Consider the following 19,727-nt stretch of genomic DNA (forward strand, 5'->3'; position numbering starts at 1 on the left):
CTAGATACAGATTCTTTGTCAGATAGATGCTTTCAGATATTTTCTACCATTTTGTGGATTGTTTTCATTTTCTTGATTGTGTACTTTTTGAAGCACAAGAATTTTTAATTATCATGTAGTCCAATTTGTTGATATTTTTATTTGGCTGAATGTACTTTTATGTTCATTATAGGACTTCGTCATGGATATTTGTGCTGTGTTTTCTTCTAAGAGTTTCATAGTGTTTACTCTTATATTTAGGTTAGTGATCTACTTTTTTAGTTGACTGTTACATATGATGTGAGGGTGGGATCTAACTTCTTGTGGATATCTAATTTGTCACAGCACCGATTATGGAGAAGACAGGTTTCTTGCCAGTGAGTTTTCTTTGCACTCCTTGTCAAAAATCAATTGAGCGTCATAAATGCATTGATCTGTAAGTCCTTGTGCCATTGCCACACAGTCTTGATTACTTGTTGTTTGTCTTAAGTTTTGAGATCAGGAAGTGCATCAATTTTGTTATTTTTTTTGACTGTTTTCACTCCCTTGTATTTCCATATGAATGTTAGTCCTGATCATTTTGCAGAAGAAGCACTTGGGTCTTCCTGTTATTTTTAACGGTCCCCAGTATTCTTTTCTGCTTAGAATGCTTTCTTTTCTGTTTCACTTGGCATTTCTTGGCTTTCATGAGCAGCTGAACTCGAGTTTTACTGCTTACTGACTTTTGAACTGGTCAGTACATCTTGGATTACAAACTTTTGGTATTTATTTATTGTCATTTGTCACAACCCAGGAGTTAGTAGATTGCCTTCCCTCCCTTCATCTTTTTCCTCCTTTCTTCTTTCTTTTTTTTTTTTTTAAAGATTTATTTTATTAATTTGAAAGACAGTTACAGAGGGAGGTAGAGACAGAGAGAGAAGTCTTCCATCCGCTGGTTCACTCCCCAGATGGCTGCAATGGCTGGAACTGCACCAGTCTGAAGCCAGGAGCCAGGAGCTTCTTCCAGGTCTCCAATGTGGGTGCAGGGGCCCAAGGACTTGGGCCGTATTCTACTGCTTTCCCAGGCCATAGCAGAGAGCTGGATCAGAAAAGGAGCAGCTGGGACTAGAACCGGTGCCCATATGGGATGCCAGCTCTTCAGGCCAGGGCTTTAACCCACTGCACCACAGTGCTGGCCCCTTCTTCTTTCCTTTCTTTCTCTCCCTCTTTTTACCTCTATGTTCCCCTCCCTTTTTCATGTCCTGCTTCTCTCATGTGGTTTTTTTTCCACTTTCCAGAATTATGAGTCTGACTTCAGAATGAATGAGAATCACTACTTGTTATCTCCTTATTTCCTAAATTTTTAAATGTGGAAACTCAAAAATATTTCTCAAAAGAGTTACTCATGATACACGTAGCCCTTGTGATTTGGCTTCTTACACAAAATATAGAAAATCTGATTTTTATAAGAAAAAAATCTTACTAAAGAGTTAATTTCCCCATAACATACAGGTTAGTTCATGTTCTTTCTAAAAGTAATCCCTGGCTGTAAATATTTCCAGGGTGAGATGGCTAGCAGTCTGTTTTGCAAGCAACATTTTAATGTTAAGATGCAAGGTAGGGGCCAGCACTGTGGTGTAGTAGGTAAAAAGCCACCATCTGCAGTGCTGGCATCCCATACAGATGCCGGTTCTAGTCCCAGATGTTCCACTTCCAATGCAGCTCTCTGCTATGGCCTGGGAAAGCAGTGGAAGATGGCCCAAGTCCTTGGGCCCCTGCACCTGTGTGGGAGACCCGGAAGAAGTTTCTGGCTCCCAGCTTCAGATTGGTTCAGCTCCAGCTGTTTTGGCCACTTGGGGAGTGAGCCAGTGGATGGAAGACCTTTTTCTCTCTCTGCCTCTCTTTAACTCTGCCTTTCAAATAAATAAATAAACCTTTTTTTTTTTTTAAATGATGCAAGGTAAAGAAATGGAATCTGTTGGTTTTAAGTTGGTTTTAAGTTGGGTGTAAAGAAACTTTCTCTGAAATGTTACCTTACCTCGGGAGACAGCATTGACATGCTCTTTGCTCTCTCAATCTTTTAATGACCTGTGTTCCCAACCACAAATACCTTCTTGTCTAGTTTCCTTTGAGCCAAATATCCTAGCACCCAGTACCCTAAAGCCTAGTTGTTGGCTGATGTATCTGGCAATGAAGGGATAAATCAGAACTTCAGCTCATCTACCACGGTGCTCATGACTGGGGGTGAATTGAGGTAAAGCAGGGTGGGGAAGTATGGAAGGGCAGAGGCCTCTGCCTTGGCCTACTTGGCTATGAGAGCAGTGCCGCCAGCTATTTCTGTCTTTAAGTTAGGAAGGGTTCCCAGAGGTCATCGTTACGGGCCTTTCGGTGCTGAGTGATTGTTGGCCTTGTTCTGAGAAGGAAAGTGGAGCTTCCACTCAGGAACTTATCCAGCAGGACAGTGGGTGAGTTGTCTGTGCCTGGAGTTTCTGACTGCTCTAGGAGTGGGGGGCGGAGGGTGGCTTGGGTCATGATTTCGCCCAAAGCCTCTGTAGTTTTGTATTTTACAAGACAGATTCTTGGTCACCTCTTTACTTGCAGTGCGGCAGGGGTGGCTCTGTGGGGATAAGGACAATGTCTTGAAATGTGTGCAACCTAATTGTGTTCACAATAAAGGGTTGTATCTTTAGCAATGATAGGAGTGGAAGAAGCATCATGCTTCCTTGTAACAGAATGATCAAAACTTAGACTTGTATTTTAATGATCAAAACTTAGATTGTGGATCTGGCAGACCTGTGTTTATGAATCTTGGCCTCACTACTTAATAATTTTGTGTTCTTGCTTTTCTCAGTCTTAGTTGTAACATCTATAAGATGGAGACAAAAGCAGTTACTGCCTTTCAGTATTATTGAGAAGCTTACGTGAGATCATCTCTGTAAGGAATTTATGGAAAAGGCATGGGAAATCTTAAACTGTTGGAATAAATAGGATTTTAGAGATTGTTTAATCTAGCATCTGTCTGATCCATGAATCTGCCAAGAGGCTCTGAGATGTGCTTTTATTATGTTGCCATATTGCCTTATAAATTTGATTGGTGGCAATCTGATGATGACTTGCTAATGTCTAGTGGAATACTTTGTAAAAAGTTCTCCACTGCCTGGGCATTGGTGGCTGGATGGTAGAGGGATATTCTGGAAGCAGATATGGTAGCTGTGATCCCCAAAGCAGACGGACTTGCTGACAGCTGAGAGTTAACCCCCAGTCACTGGTCCCCACATCTGAGATGCTGTGGGAAGAACTAAGAAGCTTGCTCTGATTTGTGGTTTTTGTTCTTACCTATCTTTGGCAATGTGAAAATCTACATCCAAAAATGTTTTGAGGCTTAACTGAGAGAGTACATGAATGGCAGGCACACAGCAGGTACTTAGCCAACATCTGTATATTTACAGAATTAATTTATGATTTTTTCATGAAAAGCTGTCCTTGCTGAATCGATTCAGGAATGTTTTATTTTGAATCTTCATTTCTGCTTTCTTAAAATCTAATGATTGTATTCAAGGTCTAAGCCTCAGTTTCTCCATGACCTGACTACCAGGTAGAAGCAAAGAGACTGAGAGCTACAGGCCTGCAGACCATCTCCTTGTCCATGTGCATACCCAGATGGCATACACAAGAGCATTTTCCTGTGGTTGTGTGACAAACAAAATGTAATGGCTTCAAACAGTTGAAACCAACAACCTCACAACTTAGTGGGTTCAGCAGGGTGGTTCTTTCGTTTGGCATGAATGTGGTTGCCTTTGCAGCTACCTTGGGCCTTGCTGGGCTGCAGTGTCCATTGGTTCACTCCCTGCTGGCTGCAGTGGCCAGAGCTGTGCCGATCCAAAGCCAGGAGCCAGGAGCTTCTTCTGGGTCTCCCACGCAGGGGCAGGGGCCCAAGGACTTGGCCTGTCTTCTACTGCTTTCCCAAGCCATGGCAGAGAGCTGGATTGGAAGAGGAGCAGCCAGGACTAGAACTGGCGCCCGTGTACAATGCTGGCACCACAGGCGGAGGCATTAGCCCACTACACCACAGCACTGGCCTCTGTTATTTTTCTTAAGATTTATTTATTTGAAAGGCAGAGTTATATATAGACAGACAGACAAAAAGGGAGAGGCAGAGATGGATCTTCTGTCAACTGGTTCCCTCCCCAAATGGCTGCAATAGCCACAGCTGGGCCAATTGGGAGCCAGGAGCTTCTTTCAGGGCTCTCACTGTCCCCAGTACTTGGGCCATCTTTTGCTGCTTTCCCACATCATTAGCAGGGAGCTGGATTGGAGTGGAACAGCTGGGACTGGAACTGGCACCTACATGGGATGCTGGCACTGCAGGTGTCATCTTTACCCACTGTGCCACAGTGCCAGCCCCAACATTTGTCATTTTTATCCTCCACCCCCTGGAAAGGGGAAAAGAATGAATGAGAGGGTCCACAGAGAGGACCAGGGTAGCAGTGGTGGTGAAGTCTTGGGAGGCAGGGAGGGTTGGTGCAGAGCTGATCATGTGGGTCAGGAACTGGTTTGATTTACAGGTAGACTGCCAATCCCTAGAGGGCTTGTAACCACTATTAACATTTCTACGTGAAGACAGCACAGGAGGAACTTTGCCTTGCATGGTACCCCTCAGTGTTCTCCCCTGTGTAATTCTACTTGGCTGCAGAATCTCAACCAAGAGATTACTGTTTTGTTTTTGTTTTTGTTTTGCTTTTGTACTTTTCCTGATCCAAGCCCTCCTCCCTGCTTACCCTCACACATGTACTGTCTTATTTCTGGTGCTGTCAATGGATGGCTGCACCGAAGAGGCCCATGAGCCAACCTTTCTGCGTAAGCTTTGCCCATGGACCACATGAGAGTCATGTGCAGATGTCGGCAGGCAGTTCTTGGCTGTGTATTCTCTCAAATGTACTGGTTATATTTGGAAAAAGCTTTGGTTCTTGTAAGCACAGTGATGCTACCTTTAACCACCCAAAGTCAAAAGCTCTTGTTTGTTTGTTCCTTCCTATATGTGTTACTTTTCCCATTGAGTGCTCTTCCAGATTTTTTCTGGCTGGCCATTGGAGCAGATTTTCCTTTCTTATTTTTGTTACTTGCTCCAGAGTGGCAGTGTTGTCTCAGCTAAAAAGAGAAACAAGAAGGGCGGGCATGACTTTAAGGTCCTTGATTGAAAGGGATGAATAATTCATTTTTAAAAAGATTTTATTTATTTATTTGAAAGTCAGAGTTACACAGAGAGGAGAGGCAGAAGAGAGAGAGAGGTCTTCCATCTGCTGGTTCACTCTCCAGTTGGCCGCAACGGCTGGAGCTGCACTGATCCGAAGCCAGGAGCAGGAGCCAGGAGCCTCTTCTGGGTCTCCCAAGTGGGTGCAGGGGCCCAAGGACTTGGGTCATCTTCTACTGCTTTCCCAGGCCATAGCAGAGAGCTGGATCGGAAGTGGAGCAGCCGGGTCCTGAACCGGCGCCTATATGGGATGCTGGTGCTTCTGGCCAGGGCGATAACCTGCTGTGTCACGGCACTGGCCCCAGATTAATAATTAATTTTAAAATGTTTCTTTTCTTCTTATCTTTGGTGAACAAAGATAATTAGTAATGCTTCATTCTTGGTGGAATTGCTGGCCGGATAAGATTCTGGCCAATCCTCTACAAATACATTGTAAGTGCCTTGAAGTTCTGGCCTTTTCTGCCCTCAAGTGGGCTGTTCTGTGGCTCACTCTTCTCTGGAGCTTCTCTCTTGTGCTGAGAAGTTGCTGCAAAATGACTCGGTGATCACTGCAGTTTCCTGCGTGGAGCTCTCTGGGCTCCCGCCCCGCTGCAGGAAGACAAGCTGTGCTGGTTAGTACCACGTGCAGTTGGTCAAGGTTTGCTGTCACTGCCTCCTGGGCTTCCCCTCTCCCCAGCCTCAAGACAGCTTTCCTTTTCCCTGCTAAAACAAGCTCAGTCTCTCTGTTGCTGTGTGCAATTGTCCTACATTTATTTTCCCAGTTTCTTCTCTCAAGTTCTGTAGTTTTACTCTGCTGACAGTTGCTGGCACCGAGGACTTGGGAAGTGGGAAGGAGTCTTCCGGGCTGAAGTTCATTTCCTGGGCTCCTTTGCATCTGGGGACCTCTCTCCTTGGCACAGCCACCCATGCACTGCAGTGGCAGGCCTCCCTGCTGAGACCGTTAGCTGTGAGACTGCGGTCTGATTTCCTCACTGTTGGGTCCCTACTGCCCACACTAATAGGTTTTCTACAAATACTGTGTTAGTCTCCTTGGGATGCTACAAACTTCTATCACTTAGATGGTGTTTAAATATATGAAACTTACTTTGCCACTTCCCAGTTCCGCAGGCTGGGGAGCCCAAGATCAAGGCAGACTTGGTGTCTGGTGAGGGCTCAGTTCCTGAAAGATGTCCAGCACTCACAGTAACCTTACATGGCTGAGGGGAACAGAAGAGACTGGGAATCCATCTGGGGTCTCTTTTATAAGGGCACTAAACCCATTCATGAGGGCTTTGACCTCCTGATCTTCATCACCTCCCCCCCGCCCCCGCGAGTGCCTCACCTTGGGAGTTAGGATTTCAGTGTATGAATTTTGGGGAGGGACACAAAAATTTAGACCATTGTAGTATTTGTTGAGTAGTACATTAATGAATAATGCTGTTAATTAAAGTTTTGAATATAGACGAGTTAATAACTTCTTCATTTTCATAAACAGTGCCTTAGATAACAGCTTTATTCAGAAAACATTTTCCCTTTTGTTCTAATTGCTGCTTGTGGCTAAAAAAAGAAAGCTAGTTAATATGTAAAATGATACATGCCTTGAAATTTAGCATAGGATTTATTAGTTTTAACTGCCTTTAAGTCCTTATTGTTTCCAGACTGATGATAGTTGTATATGTATTACTGACTACTGACCAGTCTTTGCTGGTTAAGCCATGAGCTTTCATGTTTATGCTTATTGCAATTGGACTATCTTAATTGAATAAATTAAGAAATACAAGGGTGGGTATTTGGCCTAGTAGCTGAGAAACCAGTTAAGATGCCTGTGTCCCATATCTGTGTACCTTGGTTTGATTTCCGACTTTGACTTCTGATTCTGGCCTCCAGCAGATGCAGAGTTTGGGAGGCAGCGGGTAATGGCTCTAGTACTTGGATCCCTGCCACCCACATGGAAGACCCAGATGGAGTTTCTAGCCCCTGACTTGGGCCTGGGCTGGTCCTGGTGGTTGCGGGAATTCGAGGAATGAACTAGTGGATGGGAGTTCTGTCTGTCTGTCTGTCTTTCTGCTTCTTGAATTAAAAAAAAAAAAAATGGAAGCTTAATCTTCCCTTTTTATAATAGCTTACTAATGGACTAACTGAATAGTCCCACGTGCTTTCTGTCCTGTCGTCCCTGGTGTCTGTAAGAATAAGATTCAAAAGTTAAGTCATAATTGTAGCCCCTTGCTTGGCTTATTCTATTTGCTTGGTACTTTTAAAATACTGTAAACAGTTAGGTATAGTCTTCAGATACCCATTTCCTGCCTCAATAACTTAAAAATATAAAAATGTTATTTTAGTTTTTTTTTTTCCTCTTACAGTTCCGTGGATTTTTCCTATAATAGAACCTGTTCTTTGAAAATAGGGATAATTTGGTTTTTACTCCCACAAACTTAACTTAGTTTTTGTATAGTTTTGGTGTAGGTGCTATTTTAGAAAATTGTCTTCTTGAAAGATTTTCTCAGGACGATGTTATTCAGTTACAATGTGGATTTTTGACCCTGGTCCCTGCCTATCAAACACAATGGATAATATTACACGCTTATGAATTAATTTCTTAGAGATAGATTTTTCAACTTATGTAAAAGGAGAGAAGAAGAGAGGGAGAGAGACAGATTCCATCTACTGATTCTCTCAAATGCCTGCATTGTCTGGGTGTGGGCCAGGGCCAAGACTGAAGCCAGGCACTGGGAACTCTGTCCAGCACTCCCATGTGGTTGGCAAGGATCCAATCACTTAAACCATCAGAGCTGCCGCCTCCCAATGTCTGCTGTCAGCAGGAAGCTGAAGGCTGGAGCTGAAGCCCAGGCTTTCTGATATGAGGCTTGAACATCTCCACTATTGTCTTAACTGTTAGGCCAAGCACCTGCTCCACAAATCAATTTGTTATTCATTTTTGTTCCTTTGTTCAGCCTAGTGCCTCAGAAATAGTACATATTCAATAAATATTTATTGAGTGAGTGGGTAAATAAGACTAGATAGAATAACAGTTTGCTTTCAAAATCTGTGCTTCCTAAAGTTTGGCACATGGAAACATGGGCAGGGCCAGTATTCCTGCTATGAATGTAAGAAGTACAAAAATTCAAAACATGCTTTATTTTTCAGAGGGTCTAAAAGTTTTAACCAAGGCAAAGTACACTTTAACCTAATAAATGATTACTTATTATTAAAGTATAAAAAACCCTTAACAATTTACCAGTTCCTTCCAGGTAATCTCTATTTTATTGATTTTTTGGGGGGGAGGGTGGGGGAAATGTTCAAGTTATGAAAGGTAGGGGTAGAAACGATTTGCTTTTAACACGGAAAGATCTGGACTGATGGTCCCCAAATGTTGAAAATGGTTGAAGGGCTGGACAAAACCCATGGCTTTTTACAGTTGGGAAACAAAAAGGAACTATTGTTAGTTTAGAGTGCATTCAAGAATGCCTCTGAAAACTATAAATATAGTATAAATTCAGAGACTGTTTTCATTGTAGTTCAGTTTTCATCATATGTAAAGTTCTGAGACTTTTAAGACATATGGGAACATCGCAAAGCGGTCAAGATAGTGCAGATAACTGGAAAGTTTCCAGGCTTTGTTATGTAATGCTTTTTTTTTTTTTTTGCAGTGTTATCAAGTATTACATAACAATAAACTCTGCAAGGGCAAAGAAGCTTACTTTTAAAATGCATAAAGATGATTTAACTTTAAATTCAGGTACAGTGTAATGACACTAATTTTCAGAATATTGAAGGGAAAGTGAAATAATATTTGTTCCTAAATTACTAAAGAACCTAATGTACTCAAGCTATTCTAACAAAAAGTTTTATGTTGGGTGCTGGTGTTAGCATAGGCTCCATTATTTACAGAAAGATTATTTCTTTAGTCCTGATACTTGTATATAACACTCCCATCACCACTTTACCACTTAAAATGGGTTCACTTTCATGTTCCCTATTTTATATCTAAAATAGATACCGTACATAATGAAGTCTCCAAGATCTATAAAATGGGCTCTGTGGTTCTAGTGTAATACAGTCTGCTGCTGAATGTCTGCTGTCTCTTGCAGGTGAACACAGGAGCAAGACCGGAATCTGCGAATAGTGAACATATGCACATAGTTTATGCATCTGTAGTGCCATAGGAATCCTTACTTTCCAACACTGAAGTAGATTCCTTGACCTTATTTTTCTGCAGACCCGGCCCTGACTCTTTCTTCCTGTTAACTATGTTGACACTGAAATTCTATTGGGGTTGTATTTGGCTAAGGAATAGCAGCATTACAGTCTTGCTGGGAACTTTCTTGAGAAGCAAAGCGGAGCATCTCTTGAGTGTTGGATGAGGCTCTGGCCCCAGGTCCCCAGACTGATGCCAGACAGAAGCTTCCTCCAGGCTGGGGGACGTAATTGCTCCAGAACCACTGCCGGCCAAGGACCCTGCTAACCAATTTTTTCTTCAGCTCATACCTCTCAGTTTCCTCAGGTCTTGACATTGATCCATTAGAAGACGATGGAGAGGCTGGAAAAGCTAAAATGAGTTTTGCTTCAAGGACTAGAAGGTTCCGGAGAGAAAGAGTGCACACACACAGCAGACAGGGCCTCAGATTGACAGGGCTAATGACTCCCTTTTTCTTGCATTATTTAGGGTACTTGGGATACAAAGATGGGTGTACATGGGTAGTACGTTCATTTGGCTTACCTGTGGCTGGAAAGACATGTCTTCCTGGAGCTTGTTTCAGTGGACTCCAAGCCATTACACCCATGGCCATGAAAGGATGCTCAAGTTCGTATTTTTAGTCCATGCTTCATTTCTTAGCTCCATTTCTACCTGTCCACCAATCTGTTGAACATCGTTTTCTCTTTTTTTAAAAAGATTATTTGAAAGGCAGAGTGCTAGGGTGGGGTGAGGGTGAGGTGGGAAAGGGAGAGATCCTCCATCTGCTTGTTCACTCCCCAAATGGCTACAACAGCCAGGCTGGGCCAGGCTGAATTCAGGAGCCAGGAACTTCTGTTGCCTTCAAGGCACTTTAGCAGGAAGCTGGATCAGAAGCAGAGCAGCTGGGACTCATGGAATGCAGGCATTGCTAACATAGGCTTAACCCACTTTGCCACAGGGTTGGCCTCTGAACATAGTTTTCAACCTCGAATTTAATGTCATCATTTTCCCTCTAAAACTCGTATCCCTTGGCTTACCACTGGTAGTATTTTTCCAATAGTCACCCCAGACTGGGAACCTCATCATTGTCTCCTTGCTTCTTATTCATCCATTAATTTAACAAGTACCTTCTGTATACAAGATACTATTTTTGCCTTTATGGATGCAGTAAGTGTATAGGCCCAGCTTGGTGGGGGTAGACAGGTCATTTAAGAGTGATAGTCATTGGGGCTGGCGCTGTGGCACAGTAGGTTAATCTTCCGCCTGCGGGTGCCGGCATCCCACATGGGCACTGGTTCTAGTCCCAGCTGCTCCTTTTCCAGTCCAGCTCTCTATGGTGGCCTGGGAAAGCAGTAAAAGATGGCCCAGGTGCTTGGACCCCTGTACCCGTGTGGGGGACCGGGAAGAAGCTCCTGGCTCCTGGCTTTGGATCGGCGTAGCTCCGTTCGTTGTGGCTATTTGGGGAGTAAACCAACAGAAGGAAGACCTTTCTCTCTGTTTCTCCTCATTGTCTGTAACTCTACCTCTCAAATAAATAAAATATTTTTTAAAAAAGAGTGATAATCATTAAAAAATCTTTCTGGTCATTTATTTGCAAGCTGTGTGCTTGGTGGAAAATGTAGAGGAGGCCACTGCCTTGGTCTGAGGGCCTGGAGAGGCATAGATGAGCAGGGCTGTATGTGAGGACCCAAGATGAAGCCAGGGCAGAGAAGAGCTGAATGAGGCTGGTGAGGGAGGCGGGGAGATGTTAAGCAGGGCATTAGAGATTAAGGTAAAAGGTTTCCAACCTTTCCTAAGCCATTAAAGGTTTTTTTTTTTTTTTAATGTAAGAGAATGCTGTGATGAGCTTAGCGTTTTTAGAAAGGCCAGCATGAATATTATGTGGCCAGTGGAGAGGAGAGGGATGCATTTGGAGACCAGATGGGCAGTGTTTCTGGGCGGAGTGAGTAGACTTGACCAGAATTTGAGTTGATGGGGCTTCACGATTGAGCAGTGTGGCTGAGGGGCGGGGTGTTTCTGGGAAACCTCGTATTTCTGGAATAAGCAACTGAATGACTAGAAGAGTGTTTTCCCTGACATGCAAAGGTTTGGAATCCTTGCAGTGGAACTTCCTCCCATGTTCCCACTCCCTACATCCCACTCCTCTGCAGGAAGAGCTCCTCACTCTCCCTAAATTGTTTCCTTTGTGTCATTCCTATTTCTGATAGAGCCCTTATTGCTTTGAATGGCAGGTGACTTTTTTTTTTTAAAGTGTATTTATTTGAAAGGCAAAGTTACAGAGAAGTGGAGGGAGGGAGAGAGGGAACAGAGAGGGGGAGAGAGGGAGAGTTTTCCATCCACTGGTTCACTGCTCAAATGGCTGCAACAGCTGGAGCTGTGCCAATCTAAAGCCAGGAGCCAGGAGTTCTTCTGGGTCTCCCACATGGGTGCAGGGGCCCAAATGTCTTGGGCCATCTTCTGCTGCTTTCCCAGGTATAGCAGAGAGTTGGTTCAGAAGTGGAGCAGCTGGGGCTCGAACTGGCATCCAAATGGGATACCGTCACTGCAGGTGGCAGCTTTACCAGCTGTGCACAGTGCCAGCCACAACTTGTTTTAAAATTCTCTTTCCCTTCCAACTGTTAAGACTTTGAGATGCAGGAACTCTGATGTGGTCATCTCAGTAGCACCAGTGTCTAGAAGCTTGCCTGGGACAGGTGTGGGGAGCAACTCGGACTATACTGTTACTGGAATTAAGACTTATTCTATGCATCTGCTCTCCCACAATATGGCACTGGGAGAGAAGAAAACAGCTTCTATACAGCTGCCTCCAGTTCAGCCAATAAACTGTAGGACTTGCTCCTGATTGGAGGAGAGCAGCGTACTCGGCGTGTGGGTAGCAGAGTTGGGATTGGTGGAAGAGGACTATAAAGGAGGAGAGAGACGGCATGCACCGGGAACATCTAAGGGGAACATCTAAGGGAACACCTGTGCAGCCCCCGAGAGAGCCGGCCGGCGGTGTGCCGCCCCCTGCGGAAGTGGGGAATGTGGCAGGGGGAACCGCCCTTCCACGGAGGTGGAAGGGACAGTAGCCAACCCGGGAAGAACCAGCAGCAAACCCGGGGAGGGCCGAGCAGACGAAAGAACAGCGCAGGGTCCTGTGTCGTTCCTCCACGAAGACGGGGAGCGACAGACAGGAGAGGCATTAAGATCATTGTTGAAAACTTGAATGAATGAGGGAGAAGAAGGGATGAAGGCACAGAGTGAATGTAAAATCCTTCTCTGAAGGCATAAAGCACACCAAGAAAACATGCTAGAACCAAAGATTAAAATGACTTTAAAATAACACCAGAGTTGTTCAGTTGGAAGCCAAGTCATTAGGATTGGCATGGTCATTAGGATTCTCTCAAGCCAAGATCAAACTGAGGGGCCAGCACTGTGGCATAGCAGGTTAAGCTATGGCCTGCAGCACCGGCATCCTATATGGGCACCTGTTGTGGTCTCGGCTGCTCCACTTCTGATCTGGCTCCCTGATAATGTGCGTGGGAAACAAGCAGAGGTCGGCCCAAGCCCTTGGGCCCCTGTACCCAAGTGGGAGACCTGGATGAAGCTACTGCCTTCTGGCTTGGACTTGGCCCAGTCCCAGTCATTGTGGCCATTTGAGGAATGAACTGACAGACCAAAGATCTCTGTCTCTCTATCTCTCTCTAGCTCTGCCTTTCAAATAAATAAATAAATCTTTAAAAAAAAATCAAACTGAACGCTCACCTCTACTTCCAGGGTGGTAACCTTCTGAGGGAAGGCGTGGCTTGGCTTTGTTCTTTCAAGTCAGTGTGTTTTTGATGTTCTACATATTTGGTGAGTTAGATTACAAGAATGCAACCCTACTCTACTTTCTGTGTAACCACATCCCCTCTCGCATCCTGGGCTTGGAGATACGACTCCCGGCCAGAAAATAAGAAGCTCAACAGTATAGTGGCTGTCTTTTTCCCAAGCGGCTGCTCACGACTTTTCTAGGCTGAGGTTCCGTCTTTAAACTTCGCAAAACCTTACTGCCTGATAGTTTTGGGGCTGGGAAGAGAGACATTGAGCACTGGGGGCTAAAACTGCCAGTGCTTTCTACATTCAGAGACATTTTGGTGTTTTTGCATTTACTGGATAGGAGGGGAAAGGTAACTATTTGTTCTTTAAAAATCATTACCGGATTTTTAAAAAAGATTTATTTATTTATTTGAAAGCAGAGAGGGAGACAGAGATCTTCTGTCTGCTGGCTCCCCCAGATGGCTGCAATGACTTGAGCTGAGCCAGGCCGAAGCCAGGAGCCAAGAGCTTCTTCTGGGTCTCCCATGTGGATGCAGGGGCCCACGAACTTGGGTCATCTGCTGCTGCTTTCCCACGTGCATTAGCAGGGAGCTGGATCAAAGTGGAGCAGCTAGAACTCCTCGGCATCCATATGGAGGCCATGGTCTAACCTGCTGCACCATAATGCTGGCCCTTATTACTAAGTTTGATTCCGAAGTCCTCATGACTGTGTTTGATGTGCTTTCTTAAATGTTTCTTTAGTGCTAGTAAAATCCAACCCTTACAAATTCCCCGTGCTACATCAGTGCAATCGGGAATGCAGTTCTTTTGGCTAATCTGTTATTTAAACTTCAGAAAGATATTGCTGTGATCCCAAAATAAAATACTCAATGTGTGTGAGAAGAATGAAGATGAGTAGCCTGTTGATGACCTAGTCCAAAATGCAGGGGCCAGGGAGTAGGTGTTTGGCCTAATGGTTAAGATATCCATGTCCTACATCCCATTGCCTGAATTTGCTGCCCAGCTCCAGCCCTCAACTCCCGCTCCCTGCTATTTTAGACCTTGAGAGGTGGTGGTTGTGGCTCAAGTAGCTGAACACCTGCTGCCCATTTAGGGGTCCTGCATTGTTTCCAGCTCCCAGCTTTGGCCTGGCCCAGCTGTGGCTGTTGCAGGCCCTTGGGGAGTGAACCACTAGATGGGAGCTCTCTCTCTAAGTCTGTCTCTGTCTCATGAAGAGGGTAAAACTATCCGCCCAAAGAGCAGTCAGTAACTAGGGAGAAGCGAATGTTCTGAGCAGAGATCGGCATGAGAGCCAAAGAATGCTGTTGTGGGACTAAGCAGTAAGAAAGTGGGGGAAAACAACAACGAAAGAAAGGCGCTCAATCACTGGGGTTAGAAGTCATTAGAAAATCTAGCTTGGCAAGAGTCCCCAAAGAGAGGAACAAACTGTCCGGTTAGTTAGTGTGAGGAAGGGAGGTAAAAAGTTACATCAGGAAAATTCGGAGCTTGTTTCATCCCTGGACACTAAGTGAGGGCACAGCAGAGGCTCTTTGTGTTTTGCAGCTGATGCTGAGATGCGGGAGGCAGTTATGTAAATACACTGTGGGACCAGGGCTTAGAACAACTTTCTCTGGAAGAAGAAAGAAAATGAAGTTTGTGGGACTGACAGATCTTGGACAAGTATAAGGCCTTTTCTCATCAATTGAAACCAAAGATAAGTTGGAAAAACAAAAAATCTAGCCTTTTAGTCTAGATTTAAACATACTATTCAAAAGCAGTATGTTCTAAGTCTGTCTATACCACCTGATCTTGTCAAAGAAGCAATTTGACAAAATAGGCAAGTGCAGCCTAAACTGTAACAATTCATCCCTTTGATCATTGAGGGGAATTTGAGCATTGAGGGTCCTTAGCAGTCTTTCAAAAACACCCAGCTGGCATCAGAAGTATGTATTGTCATTTGGAGAGCTATAGGAAATATTTCTGCATTTCTGTATGGCAGACTACAACTTTTCCTGCAGTCAGTTGGGTTATGGAGAGAACACAGCCATACCTTCTAGTTTCTGCTTTGGTGAACACTTTGAACCAGAGACAATTGTATAGTAATGAGTTGTTTTCTGGAAAATCTCATGTATAAGAACTGCCTATCCAAGCTGGAAGGGGCATCCATGGTTACATAGAGTGTCATATCATAGGGACTTAGGTTGAGAAGATGGTGTGGACAGCTCTAAGACAAGTAGATCTTGCAATATAAGCTAGGAGAAAGAAGGTTTGTATTGAAAAAAGGTGACCTGTGGCTAACCTACGTTTTCTCAACAAATACTAAGTTCCAGGTGTCAGGTAAGAGTGGCAGGTGACTGACTGACTTTGTTTATCCTGTTGGGTTTGGGATGAATTTCAGGGTTACCTGGAGTGCAGGATGGCAGTTACAACCAGAATGGCTGCAGTCATGTCAAGTAGATTCCTCTATAGGTTGTTTGCATGTCTCAAGTTTAGAGGGGGAGGTATTTGGAAGAATTGCAGCAAGTGTTCACTGGCAGCAGGATCTGGCATCTCCTTACACACTGGTTGCAAGAAGCTGGATTGGAAGCAAAGCAGCCAGGACTTGAACCAGTTCTCTGACATGGGATGCTGGTGTGGCAAGTGGTAGTTTCACTTGCTGTGGCTTAACACTGTTCCCTTACTTCAACTTTGAGCTACTTTAAATCTGCCTTATACTTTTAATTCTGTATCTCCAGGGTATAGGCATTTTTTAAATTGTGCCATAGCAAGTGTGAAGTAAATTCTGTAATTTAGTTTCATCTTCATTCTTTTACCAAATTCACCTTATTGATATGTATTCTTTTATATGTTGTCTCAGATTTTGTTTGCCCTATGCCTTTTCTTTGGATATGTTTTGTAAAGAATGTCCCCCATTGTTTTTATAGAAAAAAACCTTAAGATTTTTTTCTGAGTTAATACATATTTCTGTGAACACACATAAATAGACATTTTGGGAGATTTCATTTGGGAGATGAAAGGGTCCATGTATGGGTATATAGTGGTCAATATTAACATTTTTCCAATTAATCTGAATATATTCAAGATTATCAGATAAAATGTTTACACCAATGCAGAAAGGTGGCCGGAGAGAGCTGGGTACGGACATGAAATGGGTAACATTGCTTACCCTGTGCCTGCACATTCACCTTCATAGCTCTACAAATGACTCAAAGAACGCAGCTTTATATGGGATTTCCCACTTTGAGTCAGAAAGTAGAAATATGCTTTTTCCTGTGATGCAACATTTTGAATCTCTCTCAGATAATTGTAGTGGAGATATGGCCTCTAAAGAGTCACCATGTATCTGATAGACCTATTTCTCTCTCTTTAAAAAAATATATAAAAATATATTTGCTATGTAGGTTAAAGTCTGTTTCATTGTATGCTTTAAACACTCCTTTTACCCTGTCTGTGGATTTGCAGTATGGCTGTTGCTTGAATATCTCTTGATGGTAATCTATGCCCTTGGTACTCATTGTGTGGTCCCTATACCTGCAGCCTGGCATCACCTGGTACTTGTGACAAAGACAGAGTCTCAGGCGTTTTCACCTGCTACAACTGAATCAGAATCTATTTTTTAACAAGTTACTCCAGTGATTCATGTACATGTTGAATTTGAGAACACTGGTTTGAACTTGCTATTTTTATTTTATAGCCTCCCACTTGTTCTTCATTGTTTTTAATCTGTCAATGTTGTGAAAGCCTCTGATGACCTCTTAACAGGTTAGTAGGTAAGCAGGTACAGTGCTTCTAGGTTTTGTCATACATTTCTGGCATGTACCATCTTGATGAGCAGTCAGTTCTCTAGGTTCCATTAGGAGTTATGCTTTGAAAAGTCACTCCTTGTTTTTCCTCAGAAACCCCTTTCCTTGGTCCTTGGCTTCCTGTGCCTTCCTTGGCCAGGGTACCTCTGGACAGCAACCATGCTTACAGGACAAGAATCCCTCTTGCCATAGCAAGAGACGTCAGAGTCTGGAGAAGTCAGTGTCAGGGATGCCACAACTGTGGTTCTAAAAGGCCTGATGATTTTTGGAAAGAGGAGCTTGATTATCTTTTTCAGTCTAACTTTAGGAAAGTGGGAATACAAGAATACTTTAGAATGTTTGTGGAAAAAGAGAATCAAAATAAAGTTTACTTCAGTGCAAAAATTTTTTAGATCCAGGCTTAGTTTTTTTAATATGCATTTTAAAATATTATTTGAAAGGGAGAGAGATACATATCTTCCATCTGCTGGTTCATTTCCCAGGTGGTTCCAACAGCCAGGCCTGGGCCAGTCCAAATCCAGGAGCCAGGAATTCCATCCAGGTCTCTTATGTGGATAGCAGGGGCCTAGGCATTTATGCCATCATCCGATGCCTTCCCAGGTACGTTAACAGGAAGCTGGATCGAAAGCAGAGCAGCTGGGACTGGAACTGTACTCCAATACGGGATTGCTGTATTGCAAGCAAGGGCTTAACTTGCTGTGCCACAATGCTAGCCCCATTATATACATTTTCTGTGAATTTCTTGAAGATCCTGCATAGAAGCAATGACTGAGTAGAAATTAGAAATTTTGTACTTAGGAACAGGTGTTTGGCATAGTGGTTAAGAGTCCAGTTAGAATGCCTGCATCTAGGGCTGGCACTGTGGCGTAGCAGGTAAGGCTGCCACCTGCAGTGTCGGCATCCCATATGGGTGCCAGTTTGAGTCCTGGCTGCTCCACTTCTGATCCAGCTCTCTGCTATGGCCTGGGAAAGCAGTGGAGGATGGCCCAAGTCCTTGGGCCCCTGCATCCACTTGGGAGACCTGGAAGAAGCTTCTAGCTCCTGGCTTTGGATCAGCACAGCTCTAGCCGTTGTGGCCATCTGGGGAGTAAACCAGTGGAAGGGAAGACCTCTCTCCCTCTCCCTCTCCTTCTCTTTCTGTGTAACTGTGACTTTCAAGTAAAATAAATCTTTAAAAAAAAAAAAAAGGAATGCTTGTATCTCATATTGGAGGACCTCCTGGGTTTCAGTCCTAGCTCTGCTCTTGATTATAGCTTCCTGCTGACTTGTACCCTGGAAGGTAGCAGGTACTGGTCCAAGTTGAGTACTTGCCACCCATGTTGGGGACCTGGGCTGAGTTCGGGGCTCCTGGCTTTGCCCTGTCTCTGCCCAACCTGTGATAGGCATTTGGGGAATTGAGCCAGCAATGGAAATACTCTCTTCTCTTTTATGTCTTTCTGTCTCTTTGCCTTTCAAATAAAATAAGTGAATAATAAGAGAAAAAGTTGCACTTATGTAAAAAATGAATTTTTTGAAAGAATCTGAATATTCTTTCAATCGAGTGTGATTCCTCCAAGTGTTTGTAGCATATTAACCATTCTTAGAGTGTAAAGAGTGTTCAAGCCAAGGCTACCGGAGAGACTGAAAATTACTCATGATAGGGACTCAAAAGATTTCCCCTATTCCTTCTAATCTGTGTTGTGCTTTTTGTTGTTGTTGCAAAAACAAGTATTGCTGTACATACATTGTTTCTTTTCCTTTTTTTTCTTTTTTAGATATATGTATAGTTTTCTTGAGTATTAGAACTTCTCTTGAGTATTAGAACCCTGTATGGTTTTCTGTCTGGCTGGGCTGTAGTTTTCTTCTGAGACAGTAACTGGATGCATACTGATTTCCATTGGATATCCAGCATTCTTTTTGTGATGTGCAATGCCTCATAGGCCACTGGGCAAATAAATCATTGGAACAGTACTTAGGAACTCCTTGTATCTGGCAGCTTACAGTCAAAGATCTTGTTATGATAGTCTGTCTTCTATGTGTATCATCATTGGAAGACTGGCAAATAACTATGTATTTTCCTGCCCACTCAAAATTGTATGAGATTTCTTGCCTTTGGTTCCCTTAGGTCGATTTCTTACTCTGTAGAACTATAGAAAACTCGTGTTGGATATTAAGCCATAAACCTCCTAATTTTACCATTTTGTTCTATTGGGGAAGTGAAGAATTAAGATACTAAATCATTTGAAGTATCTGGTGATCTTCTACAATGTGTCTTGTAAGGTATATCTTTCCATGGTTACTGCTACCATCCTAGTTCAGACATCAGCCTCACATCTAGGTCCCTGCATTGCTTCCTAATTTGTTTTCCTACTTCCATCCTCGACTCTACTTCCAGGCTGTGCCTCAAACAGCAGCCAGCATAGCATAGTCCTCTAAGAACTTAAGTCTCTTAAGGCTATGTTCCAGAATCTACCCAGGCTCAGGAGAGAAGTAACTTTAGAGATTAAGCAGATTTAAAATTAATTAATTTGGATGACTCCTACTGTCCTTAAAATTATTTAGATTAGATTATCTGCTACAAAAAAGGACAGATGGTATCTGCCTTTATCAAAAACTTTGCCCAGTGGGGTATGCAGACTTGAACTCTTGCTCATGTGTGTCTGCCCTTTTCCTCTGTCTGCAGCTGGGAAACTCTAAAAACAAGCAATAGGAACATGCAGATTGCCTGTGGAAAAATCAAGGCAAAGGCAGTGGCAAGAGCCAGGCTCATGAATAACTGAATTTTATTTTTGAAGTCCACCTTGCG

At 43.5% G+C, this 19,727-nt stretch overlaps 1 protein-coding gene and 1 long non-coding RNA gene across 4 annotated transcripts in view; both read left to right on the forward strand.

The window, feature by feature from the left end:
• Positions 1-19,727, forward strand: part of MAP3K5 (mitogen-activated protein kinase kinase kinase 5) — a 259,401-nt gene that overhangs the window by 24,919 nt on the left and 214,755 nt on the right. The gene's annotated exons all lie outside the window — the stretch shown is intronic.
• LOC138849580 (uncharacterized) lies at positions 846-18,129 on the forward strand. The gene is made up of 2 exons (XR_011388497.1): positions 846-12,055; positions 12,536-18,129. It is a non-coding gene; the product is annotated as an uncharacterized lncRNA (long non-coding RNA).

This window comes from Oryctolagus cuniculus, chromosome 5 (genome assembly GCF_964237555.1).
Source record: "Oryctolagus cuniculus chromosome 5, mOryCun1.1, whole genome shotgun sequence".
Classification (NCBI taxonomy): Eukaryota; Metazoa; Chordata; class Mammalia; order Lagomorpha; family Leporidae; genus Oryctolagus; species Oryctolagus cuniculus.